This window comes from Lolium perenne, chromosome 5, assembly GCF_019359855.2.
Source record: "Lolium perenne isolate Kyuss_39 chromosome 5, Kyuss_2.0, whole genome shotgun sequence".
Classification (NCBI taxonomy): Eukaryota; Viridiplantae; Streptophyta; class Magnoliopsida; order Poales; family Poaceae; genus Lolium; species Lolium perenne.
In genome coordinates this window covers 148,171,761-148,189,213 of record NC_067248.2, presented here as the reverse complement: position 1 = coordinate 148,189,213, position 17,453 = coordinate 148,171,761, and positions in this window count along the sequence as shown.

Sequence of the window (17,453 nt, the reverse complement as noted above, 5' to 3'; positions counted from 1 at the left end):
CTTGTTTGCAGGAATCCGAGTACCGCCGCCACGCGGACCATCGGCCAAGAGCCTATCACCAAATATATGAAAAAGTCTCCGGCAGTCGGTCCTTCTACTCCAGTTCCGCCAAGTACCTCCCACCCTACTCCTCGGCCGTCTCCCCCTCAGGCTGATCCATCTCCCCCTCCTGCCGCAAACACTCCACCGGAAATAATTCCGGTTAGCAGCGAGAATGTGGGCGGAGAAGATCCTAAGGCCAAAGGCCCTGCCCAAGAAGACACAGAAGAACAAGGCCAAGGAGAGGCTGAAGTCACTTCCTCTGAGAAGGCCGGAGACGGCGCTGGCGACATCGTCGTTTTTTCGAAAAACTTTGGAGATCCGGCTGACACCACTTCCACCCCCAAGGCATATGCTACCAAGTTTTTTAACAAGTTAACCGAGGCGGAGAAATGGGAGCTTGAACAAGACTTGCTCAACGCCATGCTGAACAACGCCTGGGGGAAACCTGACTCCGCGACATCGGAAATCCAGGACTTTAAGAAGAACGTCGGCCAGTTCCTCGACAAACTTGTCTGCAAGCAAAAGGTACTCCCCAGTAGCCCCCAAGCATGTAGGCGGAAACGCAAAAAATAGTTAGCGCATAGATGCTTAGAGAAAGATTACTTCCGAGAAGGTTTTTAAATTGGATCAGTAGCCCCCAAGCATTATTGCGGAAAAGTTCCGGCAATAACGCTTTGGAGGAAACCACTGTTACAGGCGGAATTTTTACTCCTGCTCTGTCTATGTTTTACAGGAACAGCAGGCGTTGCATTATGAGCTGCACAAGAACATTGCCCTTCAGCGCCGCATTACTCTGAATCAGGCGGAAAATATCCGGACTCTGAAGGATGAGAATGCGGAACTGAACAAACAACTGGCGGACGCCCAAAGTTGGTTTCCGCCTTCTTCATCATTAGCTCATTTTCCGACTTTGAACTTGCTTTTAACTTATGTTATTATAGGCGCATCCTCTTCCCTTGCTACAGCCTCGTCGGAACTTGAGAACCTGCGCTCCTCGTACCAAGATTTGGAAACGAAGCTAAAGGAGGCGAAACTAAAGAGGGAGCAGGCCGAGAAGCAGCTGGCGGAGAAAAACTCCGAGCACATCAGGGAAAAGGGCGAGTTGATATTGAAGAAAAATGCTGACAGCGAGACCATCAAGAGGCAGCAAAAAGAGCTTAATGGACTCCGGAAATATATGGAGACCGCGGAACATCACTGGGACTTGCTCAACGAGAACATCTTGGGTACTATGCTGAAACCTTTGTCTAGATGTTTGCTCCGACTTTTGTTTTTTCTTTGTGCTCAAATTGCATGCTTATATCCTGATTATCTTATGCAGAGCCGCTTGGGTATCCGGAACAGCGTCAGAATTTGTTCCCACGGGATGACCTTCTTCAACTTGCAGGCGATGATTGCAAAGATCTCATCTCCGCCTCCCGCAAGATATGCTATAACTTATCCATCAAGAGGAGTCGCACTTGCAACGTTCGCAAACTTGTTGGAAAGATGGATGTTCTTCCGGAGCTGGTGACGGATCTACAAGCATCATCAGCCCGAGGCGCAGCTGCAATGGCCTTGACTATGTGCTTAGCACATAATCCGGATCTTGATCTTGATCAGGTAACCACGGGCGTTCCTCCGGATGCGGATGTTAACGCGCTCCTGGATGCAGTGAGCGGCTACGACACCCGTATCGCGTGCAGGATCCGGCATGAGGAATTCTACGACAAGGTCGTTCTTCCTGCAGATGAGCCCTTGGAAGCCGAACTTCAAAAGGAGCTCGACACGAAGGCGCGACCCGCGGAATTCGGAACCCAATTTACCTAGACCAGCTCCAAGGACGCTCCCCAAGAGGAACCCAAGACCAGCGCTGCAGCTGCTGAAGAACAGGAAGAAAGTGATGAAGACGTGTCATCTCCGGCCGAAGGCGCCAAGGAAACAGATCCAGAGGGCAAGACTTCTCCGGCTAAGGGGGAGTGAAAACTTTTATTCCTGCGGGAGAAACAATGCATCATTTTGGCCCCAGCGAGGGTTTGTAATATAACTTTAAATTCTTAAGTATCTAGGGACGAAACAATTATGCGTGGGCGGAAAACTTATCCTGCTATCCGTTTGAATTATTTGCATGTTTTGTTTGTTAAAAGCAAGTGCTGGTTTGTTAATTTTCCGGCTTACTCATTTGACCTTCCACGAGCTGGAAAACCTTTGGCCGGAAACGCTCGCCTGCGGCGACGAAGCCCAATGGCGTCCGTCCAGAACCGCGGAAACAAGCCCCCAGCCTAGGTGCCGGAAATCGCTACCAGGAATCCACGAGTTCGCAACGAAAAAAAATTTCCACCAGAAAACTTAAGCTTACGTCCTAAAGGACGATTTTGAAAATCACAACTTTCATACACGCCTAGGCGGAAACATCCAGCTCTGCGGTTTTAGTCGGAAAAAACATACATGATCTAAAATGAACAAGTAAAGGAGGTAAAAGACTCAAAGAGTGAACCATAAGCTTTATTTCATTGATCATGTATAACTATTACAGAGTTTGTAACTCGGAAAAAATATGCTAAGTGTAGAAAGGACGTAGCTGTGCGATGTTCCAAGGGCGATCTGTCTCATCGTAGATATCATCCGGATCCTCACGCTTGCGTTTCCGGTGCCAATTAGCAGGTCTATCCCTCAGCTCGCGGAAATCAACAAGGTAGTACGACCCGTTATGAAGCACTTTGCTAACGACGAAGGGTCCTTCCCATGGAGATTGTAGCTTATGGTCTTTCACCTGTCGAAGGCGGAGGACCAGGTCTCCTGCCATGAAGGAGCGATTCCGAACTCGACGACTGTGATAACGTCGGAGTTTCTGCTGGTAGATGGCGGAGTGCTGGTCAGCTAAGTTTCGAGCCTCCTCGATCAAGTCCACAGATAGCTGTCTGGCCTCATCAGCTGTTTCTTCATTGTAGGCAGAAACTCGCGGTGAATCGTGGATGATGTCGGAGGGAAGCACGGCTTCGGATCCGTATACCAGGAAAAATGGGGTAAACCCTATTGATCTGTTAGGGGTAGTTCGTAAACTCCACAGAACAGCTTCCAACTCATCAGCCCAAGCTCTAGCTGCTCGTCGCAGCGGTTCTTCAAGGCGTGGTTTAATTCCTGATAATATTAGGCCGTTAGCCCTTTCAACCTGACCATTGGATTGTGGGTGAGCCACAGAAGCAAGGTCCAGTCTAATCCCTACTGTCTCACAGTAATCCTTCAATTCCCCTTGAGCGAAGTTTGTGCCATTATCTGTGATTATGCTGTGTGGGATGCCGAATCTCATCACGAGGCTGCAGACAAACTTTAGTGCCGTAGCACCATCGGCTTTTCTCACTGGCTTAACCTCGATCCATTTGCTGAACTTGTCAACAGCGACCAGGAGGTATTCAAAACCGCCAGGAGATGATCTTTTTAACTTACCAACCATATCGAGCCCCCAAACCGCGAATGGCCAGGTGATAGGTATGGTCTTCAGCTCTTGGGCTGGAGCGTTTGGTTGAGTAGCGTAGTACTGACAACCTCGGCAGGTCTTGACTATTTTGTCAGCATCTTCTTTAGCTGTGAGCCAGTAAAAACCTAGCCGAAAAGCTTTTGCAACGAGTGACCTGGGGGCGGCGTGATGCCCGCAGTCCCCTGCATGGATCTCTCTGAGGATTTCAATGCCATCTTGATTGGAGACGCATTTGAGAAATACCCCTGCTGCACTTCGTTTGTAGAGCTGTCCATCAACAACTGTGTAGGATCTTGCTCGTCTGACGATCTGTCGCGCAAGGACCTCGTCCTCTGGCAACTTCTGATCGATGAGGTAGTCCAGGAAAGGCTGGGTCCAAGCCGGAATGATAACCATCACTTCCCTAGCCGGAGATACTGCCACCTCTGGGTTTTCCGGGTTAGCGCCTTTAACTGAGGGTATCCGGAGATGCTCCAGGAAAATGCCAGGCGGAATTTGCTTCCTGCCGGATCCGAGCTTGGATAGCATGTCTGCCGCTGTGTTATCGTCTCTCCTGACGTACTTGACTTCGTATCCGAGGAAGCACTTGGCGATCTCATCAACTTCGTCTCTGTAGGCCGCCATGACGGAGTTTCTGGCGTTCCAGGTTCCGGCTACTTGTTGTGCCACCAGGTCGGAATCTCCACAACATATGATGTGCTTGATCCCAATTTCCTTAGCGATGCGCAGACCGTGTAGTAGAGCCTCGTATTCCGCCATGTTGTTTGTAGCTTCGAAGTGGATCTGCAGAACGTACTGCAGTTCTTCTCCGGTAGGGGACTTCAGGGTGACTCCGGCTCCTGAACCTTGATGCTGCTTGGATCCATCGAAGTGCATGACCCATGTCTCTGGTTCCGGCTCCAGACTTGCATCCGGAGCTTCGGTCCAATCTACGACGAAATCTGCCAGGACCTGGGATTTAACCGCAGTCCTAGGCTTGTAAGCGATGTCGAAGGCGGATAATTCGATGCCCCATTTAGCCGTACGTCCTGTTGCGTCAGCGTTGTTGAGAATTGTTGACAGCGGAGCCTTGCTCACAACTGTTACTGGGTGCTCTTGGAAGTAGTGTCTCAGCTTCCGGCTGCCTAGGAACACTCCATAGGCCAGCTTCTGAAAGTGAGGGTATCTTTGCTTTGACTCCGTCAGCACCTCGCTAATGTAGTAGACAGGTCTTTGGACGTCATATTCATGACCTTCTTCCTTTCGCTCCACCACGATGACGAGGCTGATGACTTTGTTGGTAGCTGCCAGATAAAGGAGCATTGGCTCTGACTCTGCTGGAGCTGCCAAGATAGGTGGGGAGGTGAGTATTTCCTTCAACCCCCGAAGAGCTGCATCGGCTGCATCGTCCCAGACAAATTTGTCTGTTTTCTTCAGCAACTTGTACAGAGGTAGCGCCTTCTCGCCAAGACGGCTAACAAACCTACTGATTGCTGCGACGCAACCAGTTAGTCGTTGCACATCTTTGAGACAAGTTGGCCGTTTGATACACAGGATTGCCTTGATCTTTTCCGGGTTAACCTCAATGCCTCTGTGAGAGACTATGAAGCCAAGGAGTTTTCCGGCTGGCACGCCAAAGACGCACTTCAGCGGGTTCAACATCATCTTGTACCTGCGGAGGTTGTCGAAGGTTTCTGTGAGGTCGCTGATCAGGTCGGATCCTTTCCGGGTCATGACCGCGATGTCGTCGACGTAAGCGTGCACGTTCCGGCCAATTTGGTCCTTCAGACACCGCTGCATCGTACGTTGGTAGGTGGCACCTGCATTTTTTAAACCAAAAGGCATAGTAACGTAGCAGTAAGTACCAAACGGGGTAATGAATGAAGTCGCCTTTTGGTCGGATTCCTTCATCCGGATCTGATGATACCCGGAATACGCATCAAGAAAACACAGAAGTTCCGCCCCCGCCGTCGAATCAATGACTTGGTCAATGCGCGGCAAGGGGAACGGATCCTTCGGGCAATGCTTGTTCAAGCCGGAGTAATCGATACACATTCTTAGTATTTCAGTGTTCTTTTTGGGTACAAGGACGGGATTTGCGACCCAATCGGTGTGGATAACTTCTATTACAAAACCTGCTTCTAGTAACTTTGCTAGTTCCATTCCTATGGCGCGGCGCTTCTTATCTCCAAAGCGTCGCATAGCTTGCTTCACCGGTTTAGCCCCCGGATTTATGTTGAGGTAGTGCTCGGCGAGTTCCCTAGGTACTCCGGACATGTCAGAAGGTTGCCATGCGAAGATATCCATGTTAGCGCGGAGGAACTCGACGAGCGCGTCTTCCTATTTGGGGTCCATGTTGGCTCCGACTGAAACCTGCTTTGAAGAGTCGCCTTTGATGAGGTCGTGCTTCTTGGTTTCTATCGCGGCCTTGAAGGAGGTCTTTTGCTCGGAGATCTGCTTCTTGGTGGTCTGCATCTCAGTCGGATCCACCGCGGCTCTGTAGCCTTTTAGCTCTTCTCCAGATATCACAGACTCTGCGAAGGCGGCTTCGCCTAACTCGCACTCATGAGCCTTTTTGTAGTCTCCGGATACGGTAATCATACCCTTAGGACCCGGAATCTTGAGCTTGTTGTAGATGTAGCACGCTCTTGCGTGGAACTTGTGGTAGGTGGGCCTGCCGAAGATGACGTGGTAGGAGCTCTTGAAGGGCACAACTTCAAACATGATCTTCTCTTCGCGGAAATTATGAACATCGCCAAAAGCCACGGGAAGTGTGATGCTGCCGAGGGAATTCGCCTTCTTACCCAGAACCACGCCATGAAACTCAGTGTTGCTGTGTTTGAGCTGTTCCTTGGTAAGGTTCATCCGCTCTAGAGTCTCCAGGTACATGATGTTCAGGCTGGCTCCGCCATCCATGAGGCACTTGGAGAAGTCATACCCATCTATGCGAGGACTTACAACCAGGACGTAGCATTCTTTTGGCACAATTGCAGGGTGATCCTTCCTATCAAATGTGCACGGGATTTCCGACCACCTGACGTACTGCGGCACAGCCGGAACTATGGCGTTCAGGATCCGGGTAGCTGACTTGGAGGCGCGTACTGTTGGGGTCCCGAGGAAAGTGTGGTAAGCCCCCACGCTCTTTTTATCGAATGGGTTGGATTTACCTGCGGATCCTGCATTGGGGTCCGGCGAGTTATCATCCTCATCCATCGCCTCGGAACTATCTTCCTCTTTGTCTTTGTTCTTGCCCTTGCCTCCCTTGCCGCGTGGGCGGTGCTTCCGGGCTCGCTTGTATCCTGCCTCCGGGTCGTTCTTTAGATCATTGACCCACTTGCAGTTGCGGTTGGTGTGAGTGGACTTCCCTGTAACCGGATCTAGGTGGGCCAGGCAGGGCATGTCTCTGTACTCCTCGTAGGTTTGCGGGGCGCAGGATCCGCCAGCTGTGACCTCAGTGGTATGCTGCTGACCCCTGCCGGCTCCGCCTCCACGTCCGCATCCTCTTCCGCCTCCTGAACCTCCGTGTTGAAACGCCATGGCGACCATCTCGGATCCGCCACTCTTCTGGTCATCAGGGTTCTTGCGCTTATGGCTGCTGCTGCTGCCGTTATCACGGTTCTTCTTTTGTTGATGCAGGGGGATTGCTGTAGCTGCGAGATCACCGCCTGCGTCGTCATCGGTGGCAGTATGATCACTGGCAATGGAGATCATCTCATCCAAAGTCAGCTTGCTTGAGTTAGCCAAACGAGTGAGCGTATGCCTCAACAATCCTCCCCTCTGCAGTCCACCGATGAAAGCGTACATGGCGGTGGTGTGGTCGACGTTTTCGCACTCGTTCCTGCATGCCAACCATCGTGTGAGGTAGTTTCTTGAGGTTTCTTCCTTCTTTTGGATGCAGGCTTGCAGGTCGCTTGCCGTGGCAGGTCTTTTGTAGGTGCCTCTGAAGTGTTTCTCGAAAGCGGTCTTCAGGTCGAACCAGCAAAAGATGGAGTTTTTCTCGAGGTCACTGAGCCAGATCCGGGCTGGACCTACAAGGTACAACTGGAGCATGCGGCAGTCGATGTTAGGGGTTCCTCCGGCAAAGGTTACTGCATTATAGTAATCCTCAATCCAGGTATCCGGCCTTTCGGTGCCATCATAATGCTTCAGATTTCCGGGTAGCTTGAGGTTCATCCTTGGCTTTGGTTCCTCTCGAATCATCCTGCCAAAGCACTTCGGACCGATGTAGTCGGTTCTATATTCGTTAAGGCGATCCCGCGCATCGCGTGGGCCGAGGCGAGGAGATTGTGAGCGAGAGCGAGATCTCCGGCCGTCGCCTCCGCCTCCACCTCCGCCGCCACCGCTAGGTGGTGGTGAGGGAGACCTGCGAGGTGGTCAGTCCGATTTCTTGCTTCCGCCATCTGATTCTCCTCGGCCTTCCCGGTGCTGGCTCCGGCTCCTGTGGCTGCCTTCGCCATGGCGCTGGCTGCCCTGGTCGTTCCGGCGAGGCTCCGGGTTGCAGCTCCGGCGAGGCTCTGGGTCGCGGCTCCGGCGAGGCTCTGGGCCGCGCTCCTCATTCCGACTCCTCCTGGGCTCGGGCTCACGAACATTGTTCTGGTTCCGGCGTGGTTCCGGCGAGCGCTCCCTGTTTCTGTTTCTTGGCAGCACGTTGTCGCGGATAACAATCCCACCATGCCCTGGGGGCCTGGTGTTTCCAGCTGGACTACGGCGGCGAGGGGGTCGCGGATAACCGTTGGGCGGAGGAGAGGGGTTGCGATATTTGTCTCGTCCAGGGTACATTGCATCCTTTCCCTTTCTTGGATCTGACGAAGGCGTCTTTGACGGAACGGGGATCGGATTTGGGTCTTCCCTGGTTCTTCTTCTGCGCTCCGAGGATCCGGTGTGTGATTCATCATCGGGATGCCGATCGGCGCGGGCGTCCTTCTGCGCGGTAGATACACAGTTATCCGGATTGGATTCCAACCTGCGCGAAGTATCCGCCTTGCTTTGCTGCTACATTGCTGAAGCGACAAGTGTGCGGAGGTAGTTGATATCAACCTCTTCGTCCTTCTTCTTCAACAGCTCCGCAGCTTTTTGCATGTTGTCCTTTGGGGTTTCCAGCGGCCGGTGCTCTGCGGGCGTGGTGAAGTTGATTCTGCGAGGCGGAATTGCTTCTCTAACAATTCGATCGGCCTCCGCCTGCGCATAAGTCATCTTTACTTCCCACTCTTTCGCCATGCTCTTGACCTGCTCGAGTGTGGCAGTAATTTCGCGATCCTGTCTGTCGAATTGGTCCGCCAAACCTGCAGCTTGTTCCCTTTCTTCCCTTAATGCGGCTTCGGTATCGGCGAGCTTCTTGGCAGTGGCCAGCATCTCCTGTCTAGTGGCCTCTAGAGCCTCCAGATCTGCGGCGTCGCCCGGGGTTATAGGTTTGTTAAGAACTGCTCGCGCAACCATCTCTTCAGCCGACAGGAGTTCCTCCGAGGAAGAATCCCTGCGGGGTCGCTCCCGTGACATTGGAGATCCTTGGCGGGATAGCTGAGGGTCGGATTGGCTGGTTGGCTCTTCAGATCCAGTTTGTCCCAGCGCTGCTACCGTTGCGAGAACCTGCTTAGGCTGGGCGGAGTCGACTTCAGGCTGATCACCGAAACCGTACTCCCCTAGCTTGCGGTTAAACTCGTCAGTATCCATGGAGGGGGTATCTCCGGAAATTGGGCTCAGATTGCCCAAAATCGACTCTTCAACCGGAGTTTCGCTTTCTCCGACAGGCTTAGCCTGATCCGGATCTGCGTCGTTTTCCGGTGCCTCTACCTGCTCAGGACCAGCTCCGTCTTCTTGAGGGGCGGTTCCGGCGGTATGGGCCAAGAAGTGTACGAAGTGGCACCTCTGTTTTTCTAACACCTGGGAGACCCAGGCGGATCTGCATTGGTCTTCCACCGTTGTTTCCTGCTCAGGGGCGGATTGGGTGGGCTTTGTAAATTCCAGATCCGAGGCGGAATCTTCCTTGGGAAGCTCCTGCATCTCCGATCGGATCTTCGCGACAGCGTCCAGCTCTGCGGCGGTCGCGTCTGCGTTACTTACCAGTGGGTTTCCGTCGGAATCGACGGTTTCCCCGATGAAGATGTGTATGCCGCCTATTGGGACGATGGAGAGCTTGACGGGGTTTGTCCTAGCCGGAATCCAACACTCATCCGGAGGGATGATCGGCAGATTTCCGGCATAGAGGACGCGCCCCACAGCGATGGTGTCGTCGTAGCTTCCCATGGCGGAACCCTCCCGGTTCCGGCCTCCAGACGCCACAGGCCCCACGGTGGGCGCCAACTTTCGTTGCCTATTCGACAGTACCTCAGAGGTGGGATCCTCACGAGGGGGAGAAGAAGTAGGGGCCATTGGGCGGAGTGCACACGGGACGGTGGTACGCGAGTTACCCAGCTTCGGAACACCTGCACGATGACAGGGCCTACTGCTGCTTGTCTGGAATTATCTGGGCGCTTTCGCGTTGTTACAATGAGTTGTGGTTGTGCCTCTAGGGCTCCCGGGATCCGGCTTATATAGACGCACGGATCTAGGGTTTACACGGAGAGTCCTAGCCGGAATACAAGTTGCCTAACTACGGTACAATGTCTTGCCGTGTACGTCAAGGATCCGCCTTCCTTATAGGCCACGCTGGATCCGGATACTTCATGGGCCTCCACGGATCCAGCCTCCTTCGTAGGTCGATTAGGATCCGGCTCCTCGTTCCTGGGCTGGACTTCATCCTTCATGATCTACAGCAACTGGGCCGCCCGATGGGCCACATGCCTCACCACCAACTATGGGCCACCCGGGCTTGCCGGATCTAGGCCATGCCGTTGATATACCCATAAAGTATACCCACAACACTGGGCGTTGATTTCGTCCAATTCCGAGAATATTTCGTTACTAGGATTTCTGAAACCAAAAACAGCAGAAAACAGCAACTGGCACTTCGGCATCTTGTTAATAGGTTAGTTCCAGAAAATGCACGAATATGACATAAAGTGTGCATAAAACATGTAGATAACATCAATAATGTGGCATGGAACATAAGAAATTATCGATACGTCGGAGACGTATCAGCATCCCCAAGCTTAGTTCTGCTCGTCCCGAGCAGGTAAAACGATAACACAGATAATTTCTGGAGTGACATGCCATCATAACCTTGATCATACTATTTGTAAAGCATATGTAGTGAATGCAGCGATCAAAACAATGTATATGACATGAGTAAACAAGTGAATCATATAGCAAAGACTTTTCATGAATAGCACTTCAAGACAAGCATCAATAAGTCTTGCATAAGAGTTAACTCATAAAGCAATAATTCAAAGTAAAAGCATTGAAGCAACACAAAGGAAGATTAAGTTTCAGCGGTTGCTTTCAACTTGTAACATGTATATCTCATGGATATTGTCAACGTAGAGTAATATAATAAGTGCAATATGCAAGTATGTAGGAATCAATGCACAGTTCACACAAGTGTTTGCTTCTTGAGGTGGAGAGAAATAGGTGAACTGACTCAACATTGAAAGTAAAAGAATTGTCCTCCATAGAGGAAAAGCATCAATTGCTATATTTGTGCTAGAGCTTTGATTTTGAAAACATGAAACAATTTTGTCAACGGTAGTAATAAAGCATATGTATCATGTAAATTATATCTTACAAGTTGCAAGCCTCATGCATAGTATACTAATAGTGCCCGCACCTTGTCCTAATTAGCTTGGACTACTGGATCATCACAATGCACATGTTTTAACCAAGTGTCACAAAGGGGTACCTCTATGCCGCCTGTACAAAGGTTTAAGGAGAAAGCTCGCATTGGATTTCTCGCTATTGATTATTCTCAACTTAGACATCCATACCGGGACAACATAGACAACAGATAATGGACTCCTCTTTTATGCATAAGCATGTAACAACAATTAATAATTCTTCTCATATGAGATTGAGGATATTTGTCCAAAACTGAAACTTCCACCATGGATCATGGCTTCAGTTAGCGGCCCAATGTTCTTCTCTAACAATATGCATGCTTAACCATAAGGTGGTAGATCGCTCTTACTTCAGACAAGACGAACATGCATAGCAACTCACATGAAATTCAACAAAGAGTAATTGATGGCGTCCCCAGTAAACATGGTTATCGCACAACAAGCAACTTAATAAGAGATAAAGTGCATAATTACATATTCAATACCACAATAGTTTTTAAGCTATTTGTCCCATGAGCTATATATTGCAAAGGTGAATGATGGAATTTTAAAGGTAGCACTCAAGCAATTTACTTTGGAATGGCGGAAAATACCATGTAGTAGGTAGGTATGGTGGACACAAATGGCATAGTGGTTGGCTCAAGTATTTTGGATGCATGAGAAGTATTCCCTCTCGATACAAGGTTTAGGCTAGCAAGGCTTATTTGAAACAAACACAAGGATGAACCGGTGCAGCAAAACTACAATAAAATACATATTGAAAACATTATAAGACTCTACACCGTCTTCCTTGTTGTTCAAACTCAATACTAGAAATTATCTAGACCTTAGAGAAACCAAATATGCAAACCAAATTTTAGCATGCTCTATGTATTTCTTCATTAATGGGTGCAAAGCATATGATGCAAGAGCTTAAACATGAGCACAACAATTGCCAAGTATCACATTACCCAAGACATTATAGCAAATTACTACATGTATCATTTTCCAATTCCAACCATATAACAATTTAACGAAGAAGAAACTTCGCCATGAATACTATGAGTAGAAACTAAGGACATACTTGTCCATATGCTACAGCGGAGCGTGTCTCTCTCCCATAAAGTGAATGCTAGGATCCATTTTATTCAAACAAAACAAAAAACAAAAACAAACCGACGCTCCAAGCAAAGCACATAAGATGTGATGGAATAAAAATATAGTTTCAGGGGAGGAACCTGATAATGTTGTCGATGAAGAAGGGGATGCCTTGGGCATCCCCAAGCTTAGACGCTTGAGTCTTCTTAGAATATGCAGGGGTGAACCACCGGGGCATCCCCAAGCTTAGAGCTTTCACTCTCCTTGATCATGTTGCATCATACTCCTCTCTTGATCCTTGAAAACTTCCTCCACACCAAACTTAGAACAACTCATTAGAGGGTTAGCGACAATAAAAATTAACATATTCAGAGGTGACACAATCATTCTTAACACTTCTGGACATTGCATAAAGCTACTGGACATTAATGGATCAAAGAAATTCATCCAACATAGCAAAAGAGGCAATGCGAAATAAAAGGCAGAATCTGTCAAAACAGAACAGTTCGTATTGACGAATTTTATCGAGGCACCAGACTTGCTCAAATGAAAATGCTCAAATTGAATGAAAGTTGCGTACATATCTGAGGATCACTCACGTAAATTGGCATAATTTTCTGAGTTACCTACAGGGAAAACAGCCCAGATTCGTGACAGCAAAGAAATCTGTTTCTGCGCAGTAATCCAAATCTAGTATGAACTTTACTATCAACGACTTTACTTGGCACAACAAAACACTAAACTAAGATAAGGAGAGGTTGCTACAGTAGTAAACAACTTCCAAGACACAAAATAAAAACAAAGTACTGTAGGTAAAAACATGGGTTGTCTCCCATAAGCGCTTTTCTTTAACGCCTTTCAGCTAGGCGCAGAAAGTGTGTATCAAGTATTATCAAGAGATGGTGTGTCAACCTTACCTTGGGCTTTAACCTTACCTTTCTTATTGTTTTTCTTTCCCTTTGATTTAGAAAATATATGATTTCCTCCCGGTGTAGAGGTGAATTCCAGGGTGCCTTCTCCCACATCAATGACTGCTCCCAATAGTTTCAGCAGGGATCTTCCGAGTGTGATTTTTCCTGTCCCTACACATTCAATAACAAGATAATCAATGGATATTGTTCTTCCAAGAATGGTTGTATGCACACCTGCAGCTATTCCCTTAGGAATTATAACAGAGTTATCAATGAGAGTTATTTCTTCTCCTCCTTCATCGACTCCCCAAAGTTTCAAAGATTTATAAATGCTCTCAGGTATAAGGCAAAATTCAGACATAATATCACAGTTGGCACGAAGAGTTCGATCACCGATAACAATTTTAACAGTAGGATCCCACAATGAAAGTTTAGAGTTCACTAAAACTTGTTCAAGACGATTACGAACATGGCAATAGTTATCATCCAAGCGAGATGTACTTATCTCGAGATTGTTTAATCTATTATAAATGCTAGTGAGGGCTGAATCAAAGTTATTAGCTGAATCATGTGATGCAACCAACTTCTTAATGGCATTAAAAGCTTGATACCCATTGCAATGAAGGAAATCTCCTCCCACTAAAGTATCCAAAGCATATCTATAGCGAATCATAAGACCAAAATAAAAATTACTAAGGAGCAAACTTAGAGTCATTTGAGGTTCAGTTTTACGATAAGAAGTAAAAATTCTAGACCAAGCATCCTTAAAACTCTCCTCATCCCCTTGTTTAAAAGTGAAGACTAATTCTTCAGGCGAAGAAGTAACAGGTTCAGAGCTAGACATGGTAACAAAAGTAACTAATTTTTTTTGTATTTTTAATATAGAGTGTAAGACAGTAAATAAAGCAAACTAGATAAAGTAAATGCAAGTAACTAATTTTTTTGTGTTTTTGATATAGCAAACAAGATAGCAAATAAAGTAAAACTAGCAACTAATTTTTTTGTATTTTGATTTAGTGCAGCAAACAAAGTAGTAAATAAAACTAAGCAAGACAAAAACAAAGTAAAGAGATTGGGAAGTGGAGACTCCCCTTGCAGCGTGTCTTGATCTCCCCGGCAACGGCGCCAGAAATTTGCTTGATGCGTGTGGTTGACACGTCCGTTGGGAACCCCAAGAGGAAGGTGTGATGCGCACAGCGGCAAGTTTCCCTCAGTAAGAAACCAAGGTTTAATCGAACCAGTAGGAGTCAAGAAGCACGTTGAAGGTTGATGGCGGCGGGATGTAGTGCGGCGCAACACCAGAGATTCCGGCGCCAACGTGGAACCTGCACAACACAACCAAAGTACTTTGCCCCAACGAAACAGTGAGGTTGTCAATCTCACCGGCTTGCTGTAACAAAGGATTAACCGTATTGTGTGGAAGATGATTGTTTGCAGAAAACAGTAGAACAAGTATTGCAGTAGATTGTATTTCAGTATAGAGAATTGGACCGGGGTCCACAGTTCACTAGAGGTGTCTCTCCCATAAGATAAACAGCATGTTGGGTGAACAAATTACAGTTGGGCAATTGACAAATAAAGAGGGCATGACCATGCACATACATATTATGATGAGTATAGTGAGATTTAATTGGGCATTACGACAAAGTACATAGACCGCCATCCAGCATGCATCTATGCCTAAAAAGTCCACCTTCAGGTTATCATCCGAACCCCCTCCAGTATTAAGTTGCTAACAACAGATAATTGCATTAAGTATTGCGCGTAATGTAACTAGTAACTACATCCTTGAACATAGCACTAATGTTTTATCCCTAGTGGCAACAGCATATCCACAACCTTAGAACTTTCTGTCACTGTCCCAGATATCAATGGAGGCATGAACCCACTATCGAGCATAAATACTCCCTCTTGGAGTTACAAGCATCTACTTGGCCAGAGCATCTACTAGTAACGGAGAGCATGCAAGATCATAAACAACACATAGACATAACTTTGATAATCAACATAACAAGTATTCTCTATTCATCGGATCCCAACAAACGCAACATATAGAATTACAGATAGATGATCTTGATCATGTTAGGCAGCTCACAAGATCCGACAATGAAGCACAATGGGGAGAAGACAACCATCTAGCTACTGCTATGGACCCATAGTCCAGGGGTAGACTACTCACACATCACTCCGGAGGCGACCATGGCGGCGTAGAGTCCTCCGGGAGATGAATCCCCTCTCCGGCAGGGTGCCGGAGGCGATCTCCTGGATCCCCCGAGATGGGATCGGCGGCGGCGGCGTCTCTGGAAGGTTTTCCGTATCGTGGCTCTCGGTACTGGGGGTTTCGCAACGGAGGCTTTAAGTAGGCGGAAGGGCAGGTCAGGAGGCGGCACGAGGGCCCCACACCACAGGGCCGCGCGGCCAAGGGGGGGGCCGCGCCGCCCTAGGGTGTGGCCACCTCGTGGCCCCACTTCGTCTCCTCTTCGGACTTCTGGAAGCTTCGTGGCAAAATAGGACCCTGGGCGTTGATTTCGTCCAATTCCGAGAATATTTCGTTACTAGGATTTCTGAAACCAAAAACAGCAGAAAACAGCAACTGGCACTTCGGCATCTTGTTAATAGGTTAATTCCAGAAAATGCACGAATATGACATAAAGTGTGCATAAAACATGTAGATAACATCAATAATGTGGCATGGAACATAAGAAATTATCGATATGTCGGAGACGTATCAGGCGCCAACGTGGAACCTGCACAACACAATTAAAGTACTTTGCCCCAACGTAACAGTGAGGTTGTCAATCTTACCGGCTTGCTGTAAACAAAGGATTAAATGTATAGTGTGGAAGATGGTGTTTGCGAAGAACAGTAAGAACAAGTATTGGAGTAGATTGTATTCAGATGTAAAGAATGGACTGGGGTCCATAGTTCACTAGTGGTGTCTCTCCAATAAGAAATAGCATGTTGGGTGAACAAATTACAGTTGTGCAATTGACAAATAGAGAGGGCATAACAATGCACATACATATCACGATGACTACTATGAGATTTAATCAGGGCATTACGACAAAGTACATAGACCGCTATCCAGCATTCATCTATGCCTAAAAAGTCCACCTTCGGGTTAGCATCCGCACCCCTTCCAGTATTAAGTTGCAAACAACAGACAATTGCATTAAGTATGGTGCGTAATGTAATCAACACAAATATCCTTAGACAAATCATTGATGTTTTATCCCTAGTGGCAACAGCACATCCACAATCTTAGAACTTTCTGTCACTGTCCCAGATTCAATGGAGGCATGAACCCACTATCGAGCATAAATACTCCCTCTTGGAGTTACAAGTATCAACTTGGTCAGAGCCTCTACTAGCAACGGAGAGCATGCAAGAACATAAACAACACATATATGATAGGTTGATAATCAACTTGACATAGTATTCCATATTCATCGGATCCCAACAAACACAACATGTAGCATTACAAATAGATGATCTTGATCATGATAGGCAGCTCACAAGATCTAACATGATAGCACAATTAGGCGAAGACAACCATCTAGCTACTGATATGGACCCATAGTCCAAGGATGAACTACTCACACATCAATCCGGAGGCGATCATGGTGATGAAGAGTCCTCCGGGAGATGATTCCCCTCTCCGGCAGGGTGCCGGAGGCGATCTCCTGAATCCCCCGAGATGGGATTGGCAGCGGCTGCGTCTCTGGAAGGTTTTCCGTATCGTGGCTCTCGGTACAGGTGTTTTCGCGACGGAGGCTTTAAGTAGGCGGAAGGGTAGGGTTGGAGGCGGCGCGAGGGCCCCACACACTAGGGCGGCGCGGGCCCCCCTTAGGTCGCGCGGCCCTAGCGGGGCGGCGCCTCGTCGCCCCACTTCGTAACTCCTTCAGTCTTCTAGAAGCTCCGTGGAAAAATAAGACCCTGGGCGTTGATTTCGTCCAATTCCGAGAATTTTTCCTTTGTAGGATTTCTGAAACCAAAAGCAGCAGAAAACAACAACTGGCTCTTCGACATCTTGTCAATAGGTTAGTGCCGGAAAATGCATAATAATGACATAAAGTGTGTATAAAACATGTGAGTATCATCATAAAAGTAGCATGGAACATAAGAAATTATAGATACGTTTGAGACGTATCACTCATCAAAGTGGGCTGGAGCTCAATGCTCGCTAGGAATCCTTCGCTCACTAGCTCTAGTCTAAACTGCTCAAACTCGTGATACAAACTAGGCTATTCTATGGCGATCATGGAATTCAACTGACAC